At 41.5% G+C, this 5,000-nt stretch overlaps 6 non-coding genes and 17 pseudogenes across 6 annotated transcripts in view; all 23 read left to right on the top strand.

Annotated features, from left to right (window-relative positions):
- LOC134889715 (5S ribosomal RNA) overlaps positions 1-59 on the top strand; it is a 119-nt pseudogene extending 60 nt beyond the window's left edge.
- A 107-nt stretch (positions 60-166) lies between these two features.
- LOC135069987 (5S ribosomal RNA) lies at positions 167-285 on the top strand. The gene has a single exon (XR_010256164.1). It is a non-coding gene; the product is annotated as a 5S ribosomal RNA (ribosomal RNA).
- A 107-nt stretch (positions 286-392) lies between these two features.
- LOC134891221 (5S ribosomal RNA) lies at positions 393-511 on the top strand (annotated as a pseudogene).
- Positions 512-618: 107 nt separating this feature from the next.
- LOC134894769 (5S ribosomal RNA) lies at positions 619-736 on the top strand (annotated as a pseudogene).
- A 107-nt stretch (positions 737-843) lies between these two features.
- Positions 844-962, top strand: LOC134895696 (5S ribosomal RNA; annotated as a pseudogene).
- Positions 963-1,069: 107 nt separating this feature from the next.
- LOC135065099 (5S ribosomal RNA) lies at positions 1,070-1,188 on the top strand. Its single transcript, XR_010251388.1, has one exon. It is a non-coding gene; the product is annotated as a 5S ribosomal RNA (ribosomal RNA).
- A 107-nt stretch (positions 1,189-1,295) lies between these two features.
- LOC134889944 (5S ribosomal RNA) lies at positions 1,296-1,414 on the top strand (annotated as a pseudogene).
- Positions 1,415-1,521: 107 nt separating this feature from the next.
- LOC135068074 (5S ribosomal RNA) lies at positions 1,522-1,640 on the top strand. Its single transcript, XR_010254282.1, has one exon. It is a non-coding gene; the product is annotated as a 5S ribosomal RNA (ribosomal RNA).
- A 107-nt stretch (positions 1,641-1,747) lies between these two features.
- LOC134893620 (5S ribosomal RNA) lies at positions 1,748-1,865 on the top strand (annotated as a pseudogene).
- Positions 1,866-1,972: 107 nt separating this feature from the next.
- Positions 1,973-2,091, top strand: LOC134896104 (5S ribosomal RNA; annotated as a pseudogene).
- Positions 2,092-2,198: 107 nt separating this feature from the next.
- On the top strand, positions 2,199-2,317 carry LOC135067605 (5S ribosomal RNA). Its single transcript, XR_010253816.1, has one exon. It is a non-coding gene; the product is annotated as a 5S ribosomal RNA (ribosomal RNA).
- Positions 2,318-2,424: 107 nt separating this feature from the next.
- On the top strand, positions 2,425-2,542 carry LOC134894325 (5S ribosomal RNA; annotated as a pseudogene).
- A 107-nt stretch (positions 2,543-2,649) lies between these two features.
- Positions 2,650-2,768, top strand: LOC134897894 (5S ribosomal RNA; annotated as a pseudogene).
- Positions 2,769-2,875: 107 nt separating this feature from the next.
- On the top strand, positions 2,876-2,993 carry LOC134896167 (5S ribosomal RNA; annotated as a pseudogene).
- Positions 2,994-3,100: 107 nt separating this feature from the next.
- Positions 3,101-3,219, top strand: LOC134889174 (5S ribosomal RNA; annotated as a pseudogene).
- Positions 3,220-3,326: 107 nt separating this feature from the next.
- LOC135068295 (5S ribosomal RNA) lies at positions 3,327-3,445 on the top strand. The gene has a single exon (XR_010254499.1). It is a non-coding gene; the product is annotated as a 5S ribosomal RNA (ribosomal RNA).
- A 107-nt stretch (positions 3,446-3,552) lies between these two features.
- On the top strand, positions 3,553-3,670 carry LOC134892732 (5S ribosomal RNA; annotated as a pseudogene).
- A 107-nt stretch (positions 3,671-3,777) lies between these two features.
- Positions 3,778-3,896, top strand: LOC134896559 (5S ribosomal RNA; annotated as a pseudogene).
- A 107-nt stretch (positions 3,897-4,003) lies between these two features.
- LOC134892942 (5S ribosomal RNA) lies at positions 4,004-4,122 on the top strand (annotated as a pseudogene).
- Positions 4,123-4,229: 107 nt separating this feature from the next.
- Positions 4,230-4,347, top strand: LOC134890281 (5S ribosomal RNA; annotated as a pseudogene).
- A 107-nt stretch (positions 4,348-4,454) lies between these two features.
- On the top strand, positions 4,455-4,573 carry LOC134896651 (5S ribosomal RNA; annotated as a pseudogene).
- Positions 4,574-4,680: 107 nt separating this feature from the next.
- On the top strand, positions 4,681-4,799 carry LOC134896661 (5S ribosomal RNA; annotated as a pseudogene).
- A 107-nt stretch (positions 4,800-4,906) lies between these two features.
- LOC134884297 (5S ribosomal RNA) overlaps positions 4,907-5,000 on the top strand; it is a 119-nt gene continuing 25 nt past the window's right edge. Inside the window, exon 1 of the ribosomal RNA XR_010168449.1 lies at positions 4,907-5,000. This exon is cut by the window's right edge and continues 25 nt beyond it. This is a non-coding gene — a ribosomal RNA (5S ribosomal RNA).

The raw sequence follows: 5,000 nt of genomic DNA, 5'->3' as shown, positions 1-5,000 counted from the left end.
GTTGGGCCTGGTTAGTACTTGGATGGAATACCACCTGGGAATACAAGGTGCTGTAGGTATTTTTATACTGCCAACACCGTTCTGTTGATGCATTCCATTTTCAAATTTATTCATTTATAAACCAGTAGCTAGAAGTAGAAAAGTTCTAACAGAAACCACAAAGCTCATCTACAGCCACACCACACTGGATACGCCCAATCTCATCTGATCTTGGGAGCTAAGCAGTGTCGGGCCTGGTTAGTACTTTAATGGGAGACCACCTGGGAATACAAGGTGCTGTAGGTTTTTTTATACTGCCAACATCGTTCTGTTGATGCATTCCATTTTCAAACTTATTCATTTATGTACCAGTAGTTAGAAGTAGAAAAGTTCTAACAGAAACCACAAAGCTCATCTACAGCTACACCACACTGGATACGCCCGATCTTATCTGATCTTGGAAGCTAAGCAGTGTTGGGCCTGGTTAGTACTTGGATGGGAGACCACCTGGGAATACAAGGTGATGTAGGTATTTTTATACTGCCAACACCGTTCTGTTGATGCATTCCATTTTCAAACTTATTCATTTATGTACCAGTAGTTAGAAGTAGAAAAGTTCTAACAGAAACCACAAAGCTCATCTACAGCCACACCACACTAGATACGCCCAATCTCATCTGATCTTGGAAACTAAGCAGTGTTGGGCCTGGTTAGTATTGGATGGGAGACCACCTGGGAATACAAGGTGCTGTAGGTATTTTTATACTGCCAACACCGTTCTGTTGATGCATTCCATTTTCAAACTTATTCATTTATGTACCAGTAGTTAGAAGAAGAAAAGTTCTAACAGAAACCCCAAAGCTCATCTACAGCCACACAACACAGGATGCACCCAATCTCATATGATGTTGGAAACTAAGCAGTGTTGGGCCTGGTTAGTACTTGGATGGGAGACCACCTGGGAATACAAGGTGCTGTAGGTATTTTTATACTGCCAACACCGTTCTGTTGATGTATTCCATTTTCAAACTTATTAATTTATGTACCAGTACTTAGAAGTAGAAAAGTTCTAACAGAAACCACAAAGCTCATCTACAGCCACACCACACTGGATGCGCCCAATCTCATCTGATCTTGAAAGCTAAGCAGTGTTGGGCCTGGTTAGTACTTGGATGGGAGACCACCTGGGAATACAAGGCGCTGTAGATATTTTTATACTGCCAACACCGTTCTGTTGATGCATTCCATTTTCAAACTTATTCATTTATGTACCAGTAGTTAGAAGTAGAAAAGTTCTAACAGAAACCACAAAGCTCATCTAAAGCCACACCATACTGGATACGCCCAATCTCATCTGATCTTGGAAGTTAAGCAGTGTTGGGCCTGGTTAGTACTTGGATGGGAGACCACCTGGGAATACAAGGAGCTGTAGTTATATTCATACTGCCAACACCATACTGTTGATTCATTCCATTTTCAAACTTATTCATTTAGGTACCAGTAGTTAGAAGTAGAAAAGTTCTAACAGAAACCACAAAGCTCATCTACAGCCACACCACACTGGATATGCCCAATCCCATCTGATCTTGGAAGCTAAGCAGTGTTGGGCCTGGTTAGTACTTGGATGGGAGACCACCTGGGAATACAAGGTGATGTAGGTATTTTTATACTGCCAACACCGTTCTGTTGATGCATTCCATTTTCAAACTTATTCATTTATGTACCAGTAGTTAGAAGTAGAAAAGTTCTAACAGAAACCACAAAACTCATGTACAGCCACACCACACTTGATACACCCAATCTCATCTGATCTTGGAAGCTAAGCAGTGTTGGGCCTGGTTAGTATTGGATGGGAGACCACCTGGGAATGCAAGGTGCTGTAGGTATTTTTATACTGCCAACACCGTTCTGTTGATGCATTCCATTTTCAAACTTATTCATTTATGTACCAGTAGTTAGAAGAAGAAAAGTTCTAACAGAAACCACAAAGCTCATCTACAACCACACCACACTGGATACGCCCAATCTCATCTGATCTTGGAAGCTAAGCAGTGTTGAGCCTGGTTAATACTTGGGTGGTAGACCACCTGGGAATACAAGGTGCAGTAGGTATTTTTATACTGCCAACACCGTTCTGTTGATGCATTCCATTTTCAAACTTATTCATTTATGTACCAGTAGTTAGAAGTAGAAAAGTTCTAACATAAACCACAAAGCTCATCTACAGCCACACCACACTGGATACGCCCAATCTCATCTGATCTTGGAAGCTAAGCAGTGTTGGGCCTGGTTAGTACTTGGATGGGAGACCACCTGGGAATACAAGGTGATGTAGGTATTTTTATATTGCCAACACCGTTCTGTTGATGCATTCCATTTTCAAACTTATTCATTTATGTTCCAGTAGTTAGAAGTAGAAAAGTTCTAACAGAAACCACAAAGCTCATCTACAGCCGCACCATACTTGATACGCCCAATCTCATCTGATCTTGGAAGCTAAGCAGTGTTGGGCCTGGTTAGTATTGGATGGGAGACCACCTGGGAATACAAGGTGCTGTAGGTATTTTTATACTGCCAACACCGTTCTGTTGATGCATTCCATTTTCAAACTTTTTCATTTATGTACCAGTAGTTAGAAGTAGAAAAGTTCTAACAGAAACCACAAAGCTCATCTACAGCCACACCACACTGGATACGGCTAATCTCATCTGATCTTGTAAGCTAAGCAGTGTTGAACCTGGTTAGTACTTGGGTGGTAGACCACCTGGGAATACAAGGTGCAGTAGGTATTTTTATACTGCCAACACCGTTCTGTTGAAGCATTCCATTTTCAAACTTATTCATTTATGTACCAGTAGTTAGAAGTAGAAAAGTTCTAACAGAAACAACAAAGCTCATCTACAGCCACACCACACTTGATACACCCAATCTCATCTGATCTTGGAAGCTGAGCAGTGTTGGGCCTGGTTAGTATTGGATGGGAGAACACCTGGGAATACAAGGTGCTGTAGGTGTTTTTATACTGCCAACACCGTTCTGTTGATGCATTCCATTTTCAAACTTATTCATTTATGTACCAGTAGTTAGAAGTAGAAAAGTTCTAACAGAAACCACAAAGCTCATCTACAGCCACACCACACTGGATACGCCAAATCTCATCTGATCTTGGAAGCTAAGCAGTGTTGGGCCCGGTTAGTACTTGGATGGGAGACCACCTGGGAATACAAGGTGATGTAGGTATTTTTATACTGCCAACACCGTTCTGTTGATGTATTCCATTTTCAAACTTATTCATTTATGTACCAGTAGTTAGAAGTAGAAAAGTTCTAACAGAAACCACAAAGCTCATCTACAGCCACACCACACTTGATACACCCAATCTCATCTGATCTTGGAAGCTAAGCAGTGTTGGGCCTGGTTAGTACTTGGATGGGAGACCACCTGGGAATACAAGGTGATGTAGGTATTTTTATACTGCCAACACCGTTCTGTTGATGCATTCCATTTTCAAACTTATTCATTTATGTACCAGTAGTTAGACGTAGAAAAGTTCTAACAGAAACCACAAAGCTCATCTACAGCCACACTACACTTGATACGCCCAATCTCATCTGATCTTGGAAGCTAAGCAGTGTTGGGCCTGGTTAGTATTGGATGGGAGACCACCTGGGAATACAAGGTGCTGTAGGTATTTTTATACTGCCAACACCGTTCTGTTGATGCATTCCATTTTCAAACTTATTCATTTATGTACCAGTAGTTAGAAGAAGAAAAGTTCTAACAGAAACCACAAAGCTCATCTACAGCCACACCACACTGGATACGGCCAATCTCATCAGATCTTGTAAGCTAAGCAGTGTTGAGCCTGGTTAGTACTTGGGTGGTAGACCACCTGGGAATACAAGGTGCAGTAGGTATTTTTATACTGCCAACACCGTTCTGTTGATGCATTCCATTTTCAAACTTATTCATTTATGTACCAGTAGTTAGAAGTAGAAAAGTTCTAACAGAAACCACAAAGCTCATATAAAGCCACACCACACTGGATACGCCCAATCTCATCTGATCTTGGAAGCTAAGCAGTGTTGGGCCTGGTTAGTACTTGGATGGGAGACCACCTGGGAATACAAGGTGATGTAGGTATTTTTATACTGCCAACACCGTTCTGTTGATGCATTCCATTTTCGAACTTATTCATTTATGTACCAGTAGTTAGAAGTAGAAAAGTTCTAACAGAAACCACAAAGCTCATCTACAGCCACACCACACTTGATACGCCCAATCTCATCTGATCTTGGAAGCTAAGCAGTGTTGGGCCTGGTTAGTATTGGATGGGAGACCACCTGGGAATACAAGGTGCTGTAGGTATTTTTATACTGCCAACACCGTTCTGTTGATGCATTCTATTTTCAAACTTATTCATTTATGTACCAGTAGTTAGAAGAAGAAAAGTTCTAACAGAAACCACAAAGCTCATCTACAGCCACACCACACTGGATACGGCCAATCTCATCTGATCTTGTAAGCTAAGCAGTGTTGAGCCTGGTTAGTACTTGGGTGGTAGACCACCTGGGAATACAAGGTGCAGTAGGTATTTTTATACTGCCAACACCGTTCTGTTGATGCATTCCATTTTCAAACTTATTCATTTATGTACCAGTAGTTAGAAGTAGAAAAGTTCTAACAGAAACCACAAAGCTCATCTACAGCCACACGACACTGGATATGCTCAATCTCATCTGATCTTGGAAGCTAAGCAGTGTTGGGCCTGGTTAGTACTTGGATGGGAGACCACCTGGGTATACAAGGTGATGCAGGTATTTTTATACTGCCAACACCGTTCTGTTGATGCATTCCATTTTCAAACTTATTCATTTATGTACCAGTAGTTAGAAGTAGAAAAGTTCTAACAGAAACCACAAAGCTCATTTGCAGCCACACCACACTGGATACGCCCAATCTCATCTGATCTTGGAAGCTAAGCAGTGTTGGGCCTGGTTAGTACTTGGATGGGAGACCAC

The sequence above is a fragment of the Pseudophryne corroboree genome, chromosome 3 (assembly GCF_028390025.1).
Source record: "Pseudophryne corroboree isolate aPseCor3 chromosome 3, aPseCor3.hap2, whole genome shotgun sequence".
NCBI classification, from domain to species: Eukaryota; Metazoa; Chordata; class Amphibia; order Anura; family Myobatrachidae; genus Pseudophryne; species Pseudophryne corroboree.
Note: the sequence above shows the minus strand (reverse complement) of the source record. Positions and strands in the feature narration are given on the sequence as shown.